Source organism: Rana temporaria, chromosome 2 (genome assembly GCF_905171775.1).
Source record: "Rana temporaria chromosome 2, aRanTem1.1, whole genome shotgun sequence".
NCBI lineage: Eukaryota > Metazoa > Chordata > Amphibia > Anura > Ranidae > Rana > Rana temporaria.
Window position 1 is genome coordinate 501,686,221 of NC_053490.1, and position 17,133 is coordinate 501,703,353.

At 47.4% G+C, this 17,133-nt stretch overlaps 1 pseudogene; it reads left to right on the forward strand.

The window, feature by feature from the left end:
• Nucleotides 1-8,985: 8,985 nt before the first annotated feature.
• On the forward strand, nucleotides 8,986-9,104 carry LOC120929822 (annotated as a pseudogene).
• The last annotated feature ends 8,029 nt before the right edge of the window (nucleotides 9,105-17,133 follow it).

Below are 17,133 nucleotides of genomic sequence, written 5' to 3' on the forward strand. Positions count from 1 at the left end.
GCAGGTTCACACTGGGGCAACTCGTCGGGTGGCTCAGCCGCCTGACGAGTCGCGTCCCATTCAATGCAATGGAACCGTTTTAATAGGAGCGAAGTTGTTTTGCAGGTCGCCTCTGAAGTCGTCTTCAGGACGACCTGCAGAGTCGCTCCCGAAGTCTTGCCGCGGAAGTGTGAACCGGCTCTAGAAACTCGTATAGAATCAAATTAAGACAATAAAATTATTTATTTCATATAGAAATATTACAGAAAAATTTTCATATTGCAATATAATCATGAACGGCCAACATTGTCAGTATAGTTTTATCCCTATATGGTGATCATAGAGGCCCAACACATTTCCTGCACTTGGTCCACTTCTGCGGGAGCCAGTGATACACAATTTGTACAGCATACATTCTTGATGGAACAATTAAACTTAATTTGTACATGGTTCCTAGTCACCCCATTACCTACTATGCCCTTGCATTGGTTCAAATTTGTCCAGTTCCTACTGGATGGGCTGAATTTTTGATTCATGTATGGCTGGCTTTAGGCCTTATTCAAGCTTGGTTACATGACAATAGAATGAGAAAATACACTTTTACCAAACTAACTTTTTGAAATGCTAGTAGCATTTTATGGATACTTGGAAATCTACCCCAGACAAACTCGCTACACTTCTGTAAATTGAATCCTTTTTAGAGAATGTGATGGGCCCTCCTTACAAAGCACAAATGACATATCTAAACCACTGGCAACAATGACTGCCAAAGTGAAAATGGCAAGTGTCAATATTTTGTGTGGCCACAATTTTCCAGCACTGCCTTAACCCTCTTGGGCATAGAGTTCACCAGAGCTTCACAGGTTGTCACTGGAGTCCTTTTTCACTCCATGACAGCATCCCGAAGCTGGGGGGATGTTGGAGACCTTGTGCTCCTCCACCTTCTGTTTGAGAATGCCCCACAGTTGCTCAATAGGGTTTAGGTCTGGAGACATACTTGGCCAGTCAATCACCTTTACCCTCAGCTTCTTTAGCAAGGCAGTGGTTATCTTTGTGTGTTTGGGGTCATTATGTTGAAATGCGACCCAGTCTGAAGGGAGGGGATCATGCTCTGCTTCAGTATGTCACAGTACATGTTGGCATTCATGGTTCCCTCAATGATCTGTAGCTTTCCAGTGCCGGCAGCACTCATGCAGCCCCAGACCATGACACTGCCACCACCATGCTTCACTGTAGACAAGACACACTTGTCTTTGTTTACCACTTGACATCTGAACCAAATAAGTTTTTATCTTGGTCTCATCAGACCACAGGACATGGTTCTAGTTATCCATGTGATTAGGCTGCTTGTTTTCAGCAAACTGTTTTTTGTGGGCTTCCTTCATCTTTAGAAGAGGTTTCCTTCTGGGACGACAGCCATGCAGACAAATTTGATGTAGTGTACGGTCTGAGCACTGACAGGCTGACCTCCCACCCCTTTAACTTGAAGAAATACTGACAGCACTCATAAGTCTATTTCCCAAAGACAGCCTCTGGCTATGATGCTGAGCATGTGCACTCGACTTCTTTGGTTGACCATGGTGAATCCTGTTCTGTCACACCGCTTTATGGTCTTGGCTACTGTGCTGCATCTCGGTTTCAGGGCCTAGGCCATCTTTATGTAGAGTAACAAATCTTTATTTCAGGGACTCCGTTCTTGGCCACGAGGTACCACGTTGAACTTCCAGTGACCATTAGAGTGATAACACACCTGCTCCAAGGTCACTATTCACACCTGAGACCTTGTAACCCTGAGTCAAATGACACAGGGGAGGGAAAATGGGTAATTGTGCCCAATTTGTACATTTTCAATTAAAGGTATACTCCCTTTTGTTGCCAGCAGTTTAGACATTAATGGCTGTGGTGGGGAGGGCCTCCAGTGCCCTCTGCTGCTTACCAGAGGCGATCAGGACCTTTCCACTGCTTGGCATGGAGCTAGCTGAGTGAGGGGTAGATAAACCCCCCCACCTGGCGCCATACTATTGCAGGGCAGAAGCAATGTCAAAACGTCACTCCCGCCCATAGCTCTTAAAGGGACTTTTTATTATTGCATTTTTGTGTAAATATAATTTAAGGTACTAAGCCAGGGGTCTCAAACTGGTGGCCCTCCAGCTGTTGCAAAACTACACGTCCCATCATGCCTCTGCCTGTGGTAGTCATACTTGTAACTCAGCCTTGCAATGCCTCATGGGACTTGTAGTTTTGCAACAGCTGGAGGGCTGCCAGTTTGAGACCCCTGTATAAGCTAATCAAACAGCTGAGTTTGTTTAAAGGGTACCTCTGCCTCAAATGCAGCAGGCCAAGGAGCTTTCATCAGATTGGCTAGATGTGTCTTCATGCTAGCAGAGGATGCAAGATCCTCTGTACAGCTCAACTTTTATTGCAGAAGCAATTTGCCAAGGAATCTTCAGACTAGCCAGAAGTGCCAGTCTACCAACGGATGATGCAATATCCTTTGCAGAGGCATGGGAGCAGCAATATGGATTGGGAAATTAAGGACCATACTACTATTAGAGTATTGTGTGGCCTGCGTTGGAGTTCACGTCAGTAGCCAAGGCTATTTGGTTCTCTGCACACAAATTGAAGGCAATCTTGGCAAATAATACATCTCTTTGGGGTTTGAGCCCTGAGTAAAATTTAAGTGACCAGTGAGGCTACTCTATAGGCCCTTTGATCTGCCGAGATGGAAGGGGACAAATGTTTTTCGGATTGGAGGTAGGTGGGCGTAAATGGACATCTGTAGAGGTGAATTGAGGGTCCCATTTGGTTGGGCTGATTGTGTGAAAAGGGCCCAAGACTGCTTTTACACTGATGTGCTGCAATTTTACTTATACTGTGAGTGCAGCTGTGTCTATCCTGCAGACTGACTGAACTTTGCCATATACTCCACCTGTGGCAAAAGCCAGCACTGTAGAGGAAGCATTGGCTTATGGGGCTCTGCATCGCAGCCGCTTTCTTCCTCTACCACCAGCTTCACATTGCAACACTGATGCTGTGGTATGACAGGTCTGCAACTTGTCATCTTTGCTTGCCAACACGCCATTCCAGAGCAGGGGGTTGCGGGCCACATCAGAGGGCTCTGCGGGCCACACCTGCCTTAGAGGAACCTTCTAGCTGCTAGATCTAAAGTGGCTGAATTTGGATACACTTGGCCTGAGATCTCAGGAAAAATAGAATATTCTTGGGCCAAAGACTGTGCCTTGAGGACACCATGACCTGCAAGGCCCCCTGGGAAACATTTATTACAATCATAGCTGTAGGAATACAGATTCTGATGAGGAGCTTGGAGATCACTGAGTCTGGTTGCTATGTAGGCTAACCTGTCGACCTAGCTGCATGTTAGTAGATCCACTGTTTCAACTTCTGGGAAGTTCCTCTTGCACGAATAGCTTCTATTCATGACCATTGAGGTTAACTGCTTGTTGGTCTAGGCACTCACCCTTGACATCCAAGCCTTTGTATCTTACCATGTCTGACAGGAAGTTCTGGGAAGCCAGAACAAAGAGTAATGAGATGAGAGGTTTTATTATTGACAAAACCTGAATGGGAGATACCTCTGACATGAGTTGAATAATCTTGTATTGCTTCTTGCCATGATGATAGGAGATAACCGGCAAGTGTCTGATCGCCTCTTTACCCAATCTATATTGAGCTGTGCAGGGTGGGGGGTTTCTGGGAGGACGGCCTCCTATAACTAACCGGCTGCGTGGTCGGGAAGTGGTTATTGATTTCTTAAGTCCATGGAGGGAAAAAAAGACCAAAGGATAAGTTTTACCTTTTGTAGCATCTTACAGATACATCAGCATCCGCAACCCCTGGTCTATTGACAGACGGGGCATCTTGGCCGTGTCCCATCACAGTTTGATAGACAGCAGCGGGAGCCAATGGGAAATCCTCTGGCACAGAAGTTTTGCAAAACCATGTAAGAGAATCCTGGCTGAAGAAAAATCGCATATAGATCTTTAAAAACCACAGCTGCTCAGACACTAGCAAAAAACTGTGGAATACTGGTAGTAGGAGGGGTTATACGTTGTGTTGGTCTGCAGTTTGTTTTTTGTTTACCTGTGTTTAATCCTCCTACAGCCATTAGTATAACCAAAGGTTTAAAATTCCCTGTGTTCCTCAATGGACAAGAAATGGCTTACCTTGAAGTCAAAAATATCAGGGTGGAGAGCAATCCCTGAGTAGGGTTGCCACCTGTCCGAGATTCACCCAGACAGTCTGGGTTTTGAATCATGTGTCCATGTTTCAGGCGGGCTGAAACCCAGACACATTGTTTAGACCTACAGTAGCTGTGGCTCCCCAAGTAACCGAGATAGTCGCACACTAATCTGTTGCTGTAGTGGCTGTCTGGAGGCAGGTTTGGCATCACTCGGGGGGCAGGGCCATGATGTCAGCAGGATCAGTTTGGCTCCACCCACTGTTCGCTGCTGCACTTTATTTGCACTGCATTACTGCGCTCCTTGGGGGAACCCCAAAGGTGTCCTAGGCCGCTGAAGTGTTCGGCTTGAAGAAAAGGTGGCGACCCTACCCCTGAATTTCTCTCATAGAAACAGTGGTAGGTGAGGGGATTTACTAAAACAGAAGCACACAGAATCTGGTGCAGCTGTGCATGGTAGCCAATCAGCTGCTAACTTCAGTTTATTCGATTAAGCTTTGTCAAGGAAATCTGATTGGTTTCTATGCAGAACGGCACACAATTTTGTACTCTCCAGTTTTAACAAATCTCCCCCACAGACTTTATATTAGGAATTTCAATCAGTTCTAAATATATAAATCTATTTAGCCATGTCTGCGGTTTCCTGTGTTTGTGTGTGGATAGCACGGTCTGAGACAGGTTTATGATTAACAAGAATTGAACTACATTGTGTATTTAGGATTCCACTATAAAGGCAATCATTCATTATTGAATAGAAAATAAAGGAAAATACCGCGCTAACTAAATATATGTGAACCAAAAAAACAGCAGCAGCTCTGCCGTGAGATAACACAGAACGTCAGTAAGAAAAAAATGTAACGGCTGCGCTAAAATGTCAAATACCAATAGTGAAAAAGGTGACATATATCAATAATAGCATATAAACATGAATTAAGTGCTAGTGGTATAAATTAATTACTATAAAAATTGATATGAAAAGTCCATATGAATCCAGTGAGAGGAATAATGGATAAAGAATAAACTATTCAAGTGATCATAAGAAGTCCAAAATCTTAAATCAGAAAGGCCATAATGCACCCACTGAGGTGACGATGGAAATAAAAAGAGGATGGTACCCAAAGTGAACACCACAAGCACTCGTGCTCCACCACTGGCAGAAATGGCTGCTTACCAGAGGCAAGTAAATACCGAGCATATCAGATATCACTCTGCAACAATCCAATCGGTATAGATGGATGAATGAATCCTGAAGTGTTGCCTTTGAAAACTGTAAAGACCTGCTAGATACTACTCACTCTTCAGCGCATGGACTTTGCAGTGTTTGGAGTAATGTGTTCACATCACTCTAAACACTGCAAGTCCATGGGATCCAGGATTCATCCATCCATACCAATATGGATTGTTGCAATGATATCCGATAGGCTCGTTATTTACTTGCCTCTGGTAAGCAGCCATTTCTGACGGTGGTGGAGCACGAGTGCTTGTGGTGTTCACTTTGGGTACCATCGTCTTTTTATTTCCATCGTCACCTCAGTGGGTGCATCATGGCCTTTCTGATTTAAGATTTTGGACTTCTTATCACTTGAATGGTTTATTCTTTATCCATTATTCCATCTCACTGGTTTCATATGGACTTTTCATATACATTTTTATAGTATTTAATTTATATTTCTCTTATCGTCCATGGACGGACACAGCTCCTTAAATCTTGACAAGTGGGTTATGTTCCGTTTACAGGAGAGGACTAGGCAGAAACATGTTAGATAATTAAATACATGTTACATTAACAGATTTGAACAGCCCCGCCCAGGAGGCGGTCCCTCCAGACATAACCCTCCTCACTGCAGCCTCAGTTTTGTTCTGCCTAGCAAGGAGAAGGACGTATGGCTCCCTTTGGGCCCAGCGCCCTGAGGAGAAATTTTATTTTTTCTTGAAGAATCTTCTTTCAACTGTCGACTGAGAGACAGGCTGGATAATATAGATCCTTGTAGTCTTCTCAGTCCGACCAGCAAGGGTGGGCACACCTTTGCAAAGAGGCTGGGTCTGCCACGCCATACCCCATGACTCCTGGGGTGGCCGGTGAGCTTTGCTCCGAGGTCCACATATAACTGGGCTGTGGTGTTGTCTCACTCACAGTGGACCGGGCCGACAGCTACCTCCATTGCGGTTGTAGTTCTGTCAGGAATGCGTCAGCGAGTCCTCGCTCGGACGGGTAAGTACAGTCCCTCATGCTTCGGTGGGTTGCTACGGCTGGGCATTTCTGGGGTTCGGGGGTCCTCTTCTCCCTTCCCTGCTCCTTTTCCCTTGCTGCATTGCTAACATTTCCGCTGTCGGGGGGGGGGGGGGCCTTCCTGAGGGGACTGTGTTATCTGGCCTGTGTTTTTTCTTTTTTGTATGGGGCTTTCCTGTGAGGGGTTTTTCACTGTTAAAAAGCCCTAGGAGGCTTGTCCTGTTTAAACGCGGCATTTGGCCAGTGCTGGCACAATTTTTTGGGAGGTTTTTCAATTACATTAAAAACTCCCATTGGCGGCCAGTTTGTTGTAGCTGCGCTATGGCGCAGCTTACATTGCGGTCGACCAATTTCCTGTGGCCGCGTTCTGAACGCTCGGTGGCCATCTTGGAGTAGTCCTGACCCCTAGTGCTGTATACGGCGCACGCAGGTCCCTGCAGATGCCGCACAGTTACCTCACGGTTCTTTTCCTCTTACACGCTGTGTGCTGAGAGCGGACGGCAGCGCTGGGCAGTCTCCTCCTGAGGTGAATCCCCTGGTCAGTGCAGCAAGTGGGTGAGATGCCATGAATAGGGCTCTAGGAGCTTCTGTTTATTTGTAAGGACAGGTGTGCATATTATACATACACACTATGTAAATATTATTAATATTTGGAGTCAGTATCTGGGTCCTTCCCCAACATGCTGGTGGTGGAAGCAGGTGTTAGCACCTGGGATTCCCACAGAGGTTTTATTGTTAGTTTTGGACACGTTTGTGCCAGGGTGGGGGTGGGGGGGGGGGGGACTGCGGACGGGCGGTAAAAGAGTGCCCCCCTCCCCCGTTATCCCCTGGGGAATGCTCTGTTATGGAGCCATTGACCAGGTACCTGGGTAGTAAAAAAAAAAAAAAGCAGAATAAGGCATTTATGGGTGCGCTTTTTACTGCTTCAAGGGACTCTCTTAAAGCGGGGGTTCACCCTATGAACGCAAAAAAAAAAAAATTTTTTATTGTACCATAAAATCAGGTATTGTAGCGCGAACTACAGTATGCCTGTCCCGATTTTTTTACCCCCGTACTCACCTTGTACTCGTACATCGAAGATACCGGGGAATGGGCGTGCCTATGGAGACGGAGGATGATTGACGGCCGGCTCTGGCGCGTCACGCTTCTCCGGAAATAGCCGAAATAGGCTTGGCTCTTCACGGCGCCTGCGCATAGCCTGTGCGCAGGCGCCGTGAAGAGCCGAGACCTACTCCGGCTGTCTTCGGGGAGAGTGACGTGCCAGGGCCGGCCGTCAATCATCCTCCCTCTCCCTAGGCACACCCATTCCCCGCGGGAGCCGAAATCTTTATCGTACAGGTACACAGTGAGTACGGGGGTAAAAAAATCGGGGCAGGCATACTGTAGCTCGCGCTACAATGCCTGTCTCGATGGAAAAATGATGCAAGTGAGGGTGAACTACCGCTTTAAGCTGGATAGTGCAGCTGGGTATCCGCCGAGGGCTCTGTCTTTTTTGGATCACACAAATCGGACCGCTCTGTGTAGGTTTTTTTCCTTCTGTGATAATTTCTAAGAGGTGGAATGAGAAAAGCCGCTGAGGGCTTTTGTAGTCCCTCATCGCCGTGCGGTTCATTGCCCCTTTGAGGAGAGCCTTTTCAAAGGGTGGGCTTTTCTGGTGGTGGACCCTCCGGGTGTCATGTATAGGTGACCACTCTCCCTATTGCAGGAACCCCCGCTTGTATGGCTCTGACTGAAAGAAGATCCAAAGTACTGACCCGTTCCATGTTTACCATGCTGGGGTCTGACTTGCGGCCTATTGTGGCCACTACTCTGGGGTCTCAGTCACTCACACTCACGGAGTGAGCATTTTGCACCAGACAGTGGAGGAGCACCGACTTCTCCCGAAGTTATTAGTCTAGCGCAGTGTTTTTCAACTCCAGTCCTCGGGGCTCCTCAACAGGTCATGTTTTCAGGATTTCCCTCAGATGAAACGGCTGTGGTAATTACTAAGGCAGTGAAACTGATCAAATCACCTGTGCAAAATAATGGAAAGCCTGAAAACATGACCTGTTGGTGTGCCTTGAGGACTGGAGTTGGGAAACACTGGTCTAGCAGACCAGCTGGTCCAGGGCCTCATATAGGTCTGTGATGCTTCATTGAATGCTGTGCCCTTGTTATCCAAGGCTTCTGTTTCAGAATGGTTTTATGCACATGGTGGTGTAGTGCTTAACTCCATTACTTGGCAGCAAGAGAGCCATTGTTGGGACAGCGAGGCTTTGCCTCATTGGCTACTTGGACGACTTTCTTCTGAGAGCAGCTTCTGTCTCAGACCTGTGGGAGTACTGTATGCCCAGTTCCACACTCGGGTTTTCAAGGGGAAATACTGTCCAGGTGGTAAAAATCTTGTCTCTGAAATCATCGGATTCCGGTGCGCCACCTAGTCAGAGTCTCTCTGAGTTGGTGACGGAGATCCCGGAATCTTCGGTCCGGGAAGTTGTTTCTTCCTTCCAGTGGTCGGTGTTTACGACGGATGCCAACCTCACGGGTTGTGGGGGTACCTGGGGGGTCCAGTAAGGCCGGAGTCGATGGACTTGCGTGGACCTACGGCCACACCTCCCTGAATGTGCCCGCTCTCGTCTGGTCTCGGTAGCTACCCAGGGTCGGGCCTGGCTAGTGCCTGGGTGGGAGACCGCCTGGGAATACCAGGTGCCGTCTACCGTTCATTGCCCTACTATTTTAGGCGATTAGGCTATGCTTCTCCTCGTGGTCGAGGAGGTTGCAAGGTCGTCCGATCTGGTTTCAGCAGGACAACGCCACGTCTGTGGCTTCGGTCTACCATCAGACGGACTACTGGAGTTGCCAGATGCTGGACCAGGGCGACTGGTCTTTGTGCTTGGGGTGTTTCGGCTCCCTTGCAGGAGGTGAGCCTCACAGGGCATTGATATCCTGGCCTCTCGTCTCCACCACAAGGGTATCGAAGTTAGTGGCCAGGTCTAGTGATCTGGTACAGACTGGAGGCTGAGGAGTCCCCGATGATTCTAATTGCTCCAGATTGACCTTGGCGTCCTTGGTACGCCGATATCGGGCGCCTGGTAGTGGAGGTACCCTGGCGGTTGCCGGAGCGAGAGGTCCCATACTTCCTCCTATTGTACAGTTATTGACTTGCTCAACATGGCTATTGGAAGCCAGACTTTAAGTGACCGGGGTCTGTCCGGCTCCGTCATCTCAACAATGCTAAGGGCACAGTAGTCTTCTTCCGGAGAATCTACTGTCGCACCTGGCAGGCCTACATCTCTTCGTGCGAAGGGATGGAGTGACGTTAACGGACGTACTCGGTGTCCAGGGTCCTGCTGTTTTTACAGCTTGGAGTGGATCTAAAAATTGCTTAAAGCACCGTTTGGGGGCAGATTTCAGCCTTGGCTGTGTTCTTTCAGTGGCCTTTTGGCGGCCCGTTCCCTGGTGGGTCCCTTTATGTGTGCAGGGGGTTTGTCATATACTTTCCCCTCTTGGCCCATCTCTTCCCCCTTGAGTTTTGACTCTGGTGCTCTCAGTTCTTCAGGAACCTTCCTTTTGGAAACATCAGAGAGATTTTCTCTTGACACTTTCTTAGAAGGTGGCCCCTTTAGTGGCCTTTACCTCTGTTAGAAGTAGGGTTGTCCCGATACCACTTTTTTAGGACTGAGTACAAGTACCGATACTTTTTTTCAAGTAGTCGCCGATACCGAATACCGATACTTTTTTTTAAATGTCCCCCCACATATTGCAGCCATGTCCCCCCACAGATGCAGCCATGTCCCCCCACAGATGCAGCCATGTCCCCCCACAGATGCAGCCATGTCCCCCCACAGATGCAGCCATGTCCCCCCACAGATGCAGCCATGTATCCCCCCCATCCAGCCATGTCTCCCCCCCATCCAGCCATGTATCCCCCCCATCCAGCCATGTCTCCCCCCCATCCATTCATCGTCTCCCCCCATCCATTCATCGTCTCCCCCCATCCAGCCATGTCTTCCCCCCATCCAGCCATCGTCTCCCCCCATCCAGCCATGTCTTCCCCCCATCCAGCCATGTCTCCCCCCCATGCAGCCATGTATCCCCCCCATGCAGCCATGTATCCCCCCCCCATGCAGCCATGTATCCCCCCCCCATGCAGCCATGTATCCCCCCCCCGCAGCCATGTATCCCCCCCCATGCAGCCATGTATCCCCCCCCATGCAGCCATGTATCCCCCCCATGCAGCCATGTATCCCCCTATCCATTCATGTCTCCCCCCATGCAGCCATGTATCCCCCCATGCAGCCATGTATCCCCCCATGCAGTCATGTATCCCCCCCATGCAGTCATGTATCCCCCCCATGCAGTCATGTATCCCCCCCATGCAGTCATGTATCCCCCCATGCAGTCATGTATCCCCCCCATCCAGCCATGTCTCCCCCCATCCAGCCATCGTCTCCCCCCATGCAGCCATCGTCTGCCCCCATGCAGCCATCGTCTGCCCCATGCAGCCATCGTCTCCCCCATGCAGCCATCGTCTCCCCCCCATCCAGCGTCTCCCCCCATGCAGCCATTGTCTCCCCCCCATCCAGCGTCTCCCCCCCATCCAGCGTCTCCCCCCATCCAGCCATGTTCCACTTACCTGCATCCCCGCTGCCGCCGACTGTGTAATACGCCGGGAACGTTACAGCTTTGAATCGCTGTAATGATTGGCCCCGCGCTGCGTATAGACACTCCCCCTTGCTCGGGGTGTTCCCGCCCGTATTACACAGTCGGCGGTAGCGGGGATGCGGCGTAACGGCGGCGGATTGCGGCTTCGGTTGCGGCGGTCGGCAAGTATTCTATTTGTGTATCGGGGCGGGGTATCGGCGTCTGAGTACCGCCGAAAAAACTCGGAATCGGTCCCGATACCGATACTAGTATCGGGACAACCCTAGTTAGAAGGGTTTCTGAGTTTGCGGTCTTGTCTTGCAAGCCGCCGTGCTTGATCCTCCATAAGGATTAGGTGGTGGTGCGCCCGCGACCTTCCCTTCTTCCGAAGGTGGTTTCGGCCTTTCGCCGGAATAAGGACATTGTTCTACCATCCTTCTGTCCTTGGCCGGCGCATCCTACGGAGGTTGCCTTTCATACTTTAGGCATGGTACGTGCTTTGCGGGTGTACCAGCCTGCTACGGCTCAGTTTCCGAGTTCTGACTGTCTTTTGTGTCGGTGTCTGGTCCACAAAAGGGCCTGGCGGTCTCGTCGACCATCATTTCTCGGTGGATCAGGCAGGCTGTCTTACAGGCCTATGCTCTTTAGGGTCGGGCCCCCCCTTTCCGGTCACGGCACTTTCGACCAGGGCAAATTGTGCTTCCTGTTTTTTTTTTTTTGTTTTTGAACATCATGCGTCGGTCTCACAGGTGTGCGAGGGGGCGACTTACTCGTCTGTTCACGCTTTTTCCAGAATTTACATGGTTGCTGTGAGTGCATCTTCTGATGCTTTTTTCGGCCGCTAGTTTTTGCAGGTGGCTGTTTAAAGTTGCACCTGCTTGTTTTGGGGTGAAGTTAAAATTGTTTTTACTGATATATTTCCCACCCTTCGTTTTTGACACTGCTTAGGGATGTCCCACTTCTCAAGATTTATGGAGCTGTGTCCGTGCATGAACTCAGAGTAAAGGATTTTACAGCGAGTACAAAAAATCCTATTTTATACCACTAGCACTTAATTCATGTTTATATGCTATTATTATATATCATCTTTTTCACTATTGGTATTTGACATTTTAGCGCAGCCTTTACATCTTTTCACTATTGAATAACCAAAATACTTTGCCTTTAAAGCAAAACTATACTTTTCCCATGCTGGTCAGAAAGCAACAGGTGTGCTTTATTTTCCCCTTTTATAATTCCTGAATTAGAACCTCTGGGTCTTGCCGTTTTTCCTGGTGACCGGTTAAATCTCGACCCATGGAATTCCTCGACCGCGTCACTTCCGGTGCGGCCATGTCACAAAATAGCTGTCCGCAGGGCTTTACTGTGCATGTGCGACTTCACCGCTGTTTTATCCTGCATGCAATTTTCAGGTCCAGAAAAATTATAGACCCGAGCGGGTGGGCAGAGCGGCGATTTGTTTAAACTTGTCATTGGCAGCACCGTGTCCAGCCCCGCCCCCACGCTGTTCTTTCTATTAACCCATACCAAGGGAAAGTGGGAGATAGAGCGGTGCTTGGAGAGGGGGGCGGGCCGCACACAGTGCTATGCACAGGGCCTGCACCCTCTCCAAGCACTGCTCTATCTCCCCCTCCCACTTACCTTCGGTACAGGTTAGTAGAAAAAACTGCCTTGGGGCGGGGGCTGGACGTGGTGCTGCTGATAATGAGTTTAAACAAATCGCCGCTCCGCCCACCCGCTCGGGTCTATAATTTTTCAGGACCCAAAAATTGCATCCGACCATGCACGATAAAACAGCGGTAAAGTCGCGCGTGACGTAGCTGCACCGGAAGTGACGCGGTCAAGACTTTTCATAAGTCCAGGATTTTTTGAGAACACCGGGACAGAAAGACCTGAGGAATCCTAAAATTTACAGCGGTCACCAGAACAGGAATAAAGGGAAAAACTTCCAGTGAGGACACTTGTTCTGGTGACAACCAAGAGGAAATTTCACCTTTGGAGAGATTTCAGCTGCCTTTGGAGAGATTTGACAAAATTCAATTGCCCGAGCAGCAATTAGTAAATGAGGTGAAAGTCGAAATTCACTGTCCAAAAAGATAATGTGAAAAAAAATTGGATTTTTGCTTGAACATGATTAAAGCGGATGTGCCATGGGAACAAAATATTAAAAGTCAGCAGCTACAAATACTGCAGCTGCTGACTTTTAATATTAGGACACTTACCTGTCCTGGAGTCCAGCGCCGATCGCAGCAGAGCACGAGCGATCGCTCGTCACTCTGCTGCTCCCCCCGCCATCCACGCTGAGGGAACCAGGAAGTGAAGCGCTGCGGCTTCACTGCCCGGTTCCCTACGGCGCATGCGCGAGTCGCGCTGCGCCCGCCGATTGGCTCACACGCTGTGTGCTGGGAGCCGAGTGTTCCCAGCACACAACGGGCGACAGACGGGATGTGACGGAATGCCCGTCTTTCGCCCGTAGCGTGTGGCCGGAAGTGGGTGCAAATACCTGTCTTTAGACAGGTGTCTGCACCCCCCTCCCCCCTGAAAGGTGTCAAATGTGACACCGGAGGGGGGGAGGGTTCCGATCAGCGGGACTCCACTTTAGGGTGGAGGACCGCTTTAAGTGATTGAATTCTGCGCAGTTTATCAAGCTTGGAGAAAATTCACATGCTATATTCCATTTGGTAATTCAACCCCAATGAGTTGAGTGAATTGTATGCTTGCCTCAGGTCAAGGATCTTAGAGCTTCTAATCTGTATACGTCCTCTGAGGCCGTGAATCAGAAATTAATAAAACCATATGAAAACTCGTACTTTCAAATGGAAAGGTCAGCAACAAACTTTAGAGATGTGCATGATGGGAAAAATGTGTTTCGTTTTGGATTTGTTTGTTAAAGCAGACCTTCAGTTATTTTTTTCATCTTTCCATCTATTAAATCTTTTGCCCTTGTTGTTTTAACTTTGGCTAATAAAACATTTTTTCCCCCAGTAAATACCTTTTACAGTCCACTTCTTGTTTGTCTGGTACAAAGCCTAGGCTTATGATATCATTCACATCTCTCTCACTCTTGTAAGAGTTTGCCAGGAAAGAGGGGGGTGAGTCATAAGAGGGCCAATGAGAGCTGCAGAGCTGGAGGTGTGCCTCTGTAAATCCAGGAAGTGAACAGGCAGCAGCTTCAGCTGCCCGTAGTTAAAATAGCTGCAGCCAGACTCAGTGGAGGGAGATTTCTGCAGCCTATTTGGCAAGTACAGAATCACAGAATATATAAAATAATATGCAAAGTGGTTGGAGGGAAGCTTCAAAATGGCAAAGGTGTTTTTATTACAAATTATGCGAGCAGACTGCAGTTTCTCTTTAAGTTAATAATTTCATCATATTCGTTGTTAGAACAATGGTCTCTAAACTGGATGTGGCCCTTGGCTTACCTTTATTTGGCCCTTGGGGCACTATTCAACCAACTGTCACCACCTATGCAGCACTATTCTTCCCATTAATACCAACAATGGGGCACAATTTCTTCCATTCCAACCAATGATGAGGCATTGTTTATGCCCACTAATGCCAGGATATTCTCTGCTCCTACTGTTCACAGTCCGGCCACCCTGTATAGTCTGAAGGACAGTAATCTGGCCCTTTGCTTAGACAGTTTGGAGGAGCCAGTGTTAAGCCTCGTACACACAATCGGATTTTCATCGGACAAAGCGTAGGACTTTTGTCCGAAGGGCATTGGCCAGGAATTTGTCTTGCAAAGAATTGCTGGCCAACAAACACAAAACTTTTTTCAGCTCTTTAGCGCTATTCTTTGGGCAACTTCTGCTAATGTTGTGTTATGGTTATCATTGCTTCTGAGCATGCATGTTTGTACTTCTGTACACACAATCGGATAATCTGACAGCATACATTTGTTGTAAAAAAATGTTTTAAAGCATGCTATCCAACATTTGTTGTCAGAAAATCCAACAACAATTGTCCGATGGAGCATACAAACGGTCGGATTCTCCGTCAAAAGCCTGCCATCACACAATTCCCGTCGGAAAATCCGACCGTGTGTACGAGGCTTTAGAACGACTCGTTTTCTGAATTCGTTTTGTATATTTGGATTTGTTTTGCAAATTAGTTATTTTCAAATCAATTTGAAAACGAATTAAAATTTGAAACAGAAACATGTTGCAATAAATACAGTAGGGTATAAAAGGTGAAAGAAGATGATTACTCAATTGTAAGCTTCTTTATAGAATAGAAAACAACATAATAGAAATAAAGGAATACAATAAAAAAAAACAGAACTGAAAAAAAAAAGGAATAGAATAAAATGGAAAAAATATAGCCGTCTTCCAAAATTTGAAATACGGCTATATTTGTTCTAATCTTTATTCTATTCTTTTCGTTTATTTTCTACAAAACCTAGGTAGGAATCATCTTTTTTCACTTTTAAACACCTTAAATGGGTTGTAAAGGAATTTTTTCCCCCTAAATATCTTCCTGTACCTTAGTGCAGTCCTCCTTCACTTACCTCATCCTTCCATTTTGCTTTTAAATGTCCTTATTTCTTCTGAGAAATCTTCACTTCCTGTTCTTCTGTCTGTAACTCCACACAGTAATGCAAGGCTTTCTCCCTGGTGTGGAGAAAGCCTCTTGAGGGGGCGAGCAGGAGGGTCAGGACACTCTCTACTTTGCAGATAGAGAAAGGAGCTGTGTGTTAGTGGGCGTCCAGACACTCCTGCTCGCCCCCACCCCCCTTAAGAGGCTTTCTCCACACCAGGGAGACAGCTTTGCATTACTGCGTGTACTTACAGACAGAAGAACAGGAAGTGAGGAAGGATTTCTCCGAAGAAATAATAAAATTTAAAAGCAAAATCGAAGGATGAGATAATTGTAGGAGGACTGCACTAAGGAAAAGGAAGCTATTTAGGGAAAAAAATGTTTTCCTTTACAACCCCTTTAAAGCGGAGGTCTGTCCGCTTGCCCCTTTAAAAAATATGTTTTAACATTAGGACACTTATCTGTCCTGGAGTCCAGCAACGGCACCGCAGCTGATGTTTCCATCATCTGTTGGGTGCTACAGCTGCCATTGCTCGTAAGGGAACCTCTTTTGCCCTACAGTCAGACGAGTTTCCAATTTAAGTGGACTTTGACAGCTGAAAAGGAGAGGCCTATTTGTCCACTGATTGCGGAGTTGACTCCTTGGTCCCTGTGAGAGAGTATAAGGACGTCTGCTTGGCTTTACCCTGCATGGAGCGTGATCCGTCCATGAGCCGACATCAGATTTTTCCCTCATGATAAAGGCCTTGGCTGGGCAATAGCCATAAGCTTTGATAAGTGTGTCTGTGTGGTGGAGGTGCACTTTTTGTTTGTCATGGTGTCACAACATTCACGATGAACATTTAAAAAGGGACACACAATTCTTCAGCTTTGTGATTGATGATCTATATTTACACTTCGAATTAGAAAAATTTGTTTCGTTATCATTTATTTTGGATTTGTTGAAAATTCGTTACTATTCTGATTGGGAAACATCCAAACCACGAACATTTTGGCCAAGTTTCGATTCTAACAACCGATATACTTCCTCAGAATAGGTTTAAGTTAAAAGGCATAAATACCCTTTAAAGGAAAAAAAAAATTTGCCTAAAATTAATGTCTGCAAAGTAGACAAGACAGAATAGTGTAAGGATTCTGTTAAAAAACGAGTAAATACCTATTAAATTCCTTCATCTATATCACCTCTGGCATTCTAGTTTCTGTTCTCTCATTCACTTCCTGGTTTGCGGCGCTCGTTCATGTAAGAACTACATTTCCCAGTATGAATTGCGGCACGCCCAGTAATTCACACCTCCTTGAAGTCTCTAACACTTAGAGAGCGTCCTGCCACACAGATGTAGCTCCCAGGAGGGGGTGAGCACGTTACTGACCACCGCAGTAAAGCCCCCCTCCATGGTGGCGAGTTACAATCAGACAAGCAGGAAGTGAACAGAACAGAGAAGAAATAGAGCAACTGAGCAACTTCTGAGAAAAAACAATGAGGAAGTGAAAAGAGGAACATCTGCAGGTAAAGGGTGCTCATTATGAAAACATTTTTTTTTCCTTTACAACCCCTTTAAGTCTC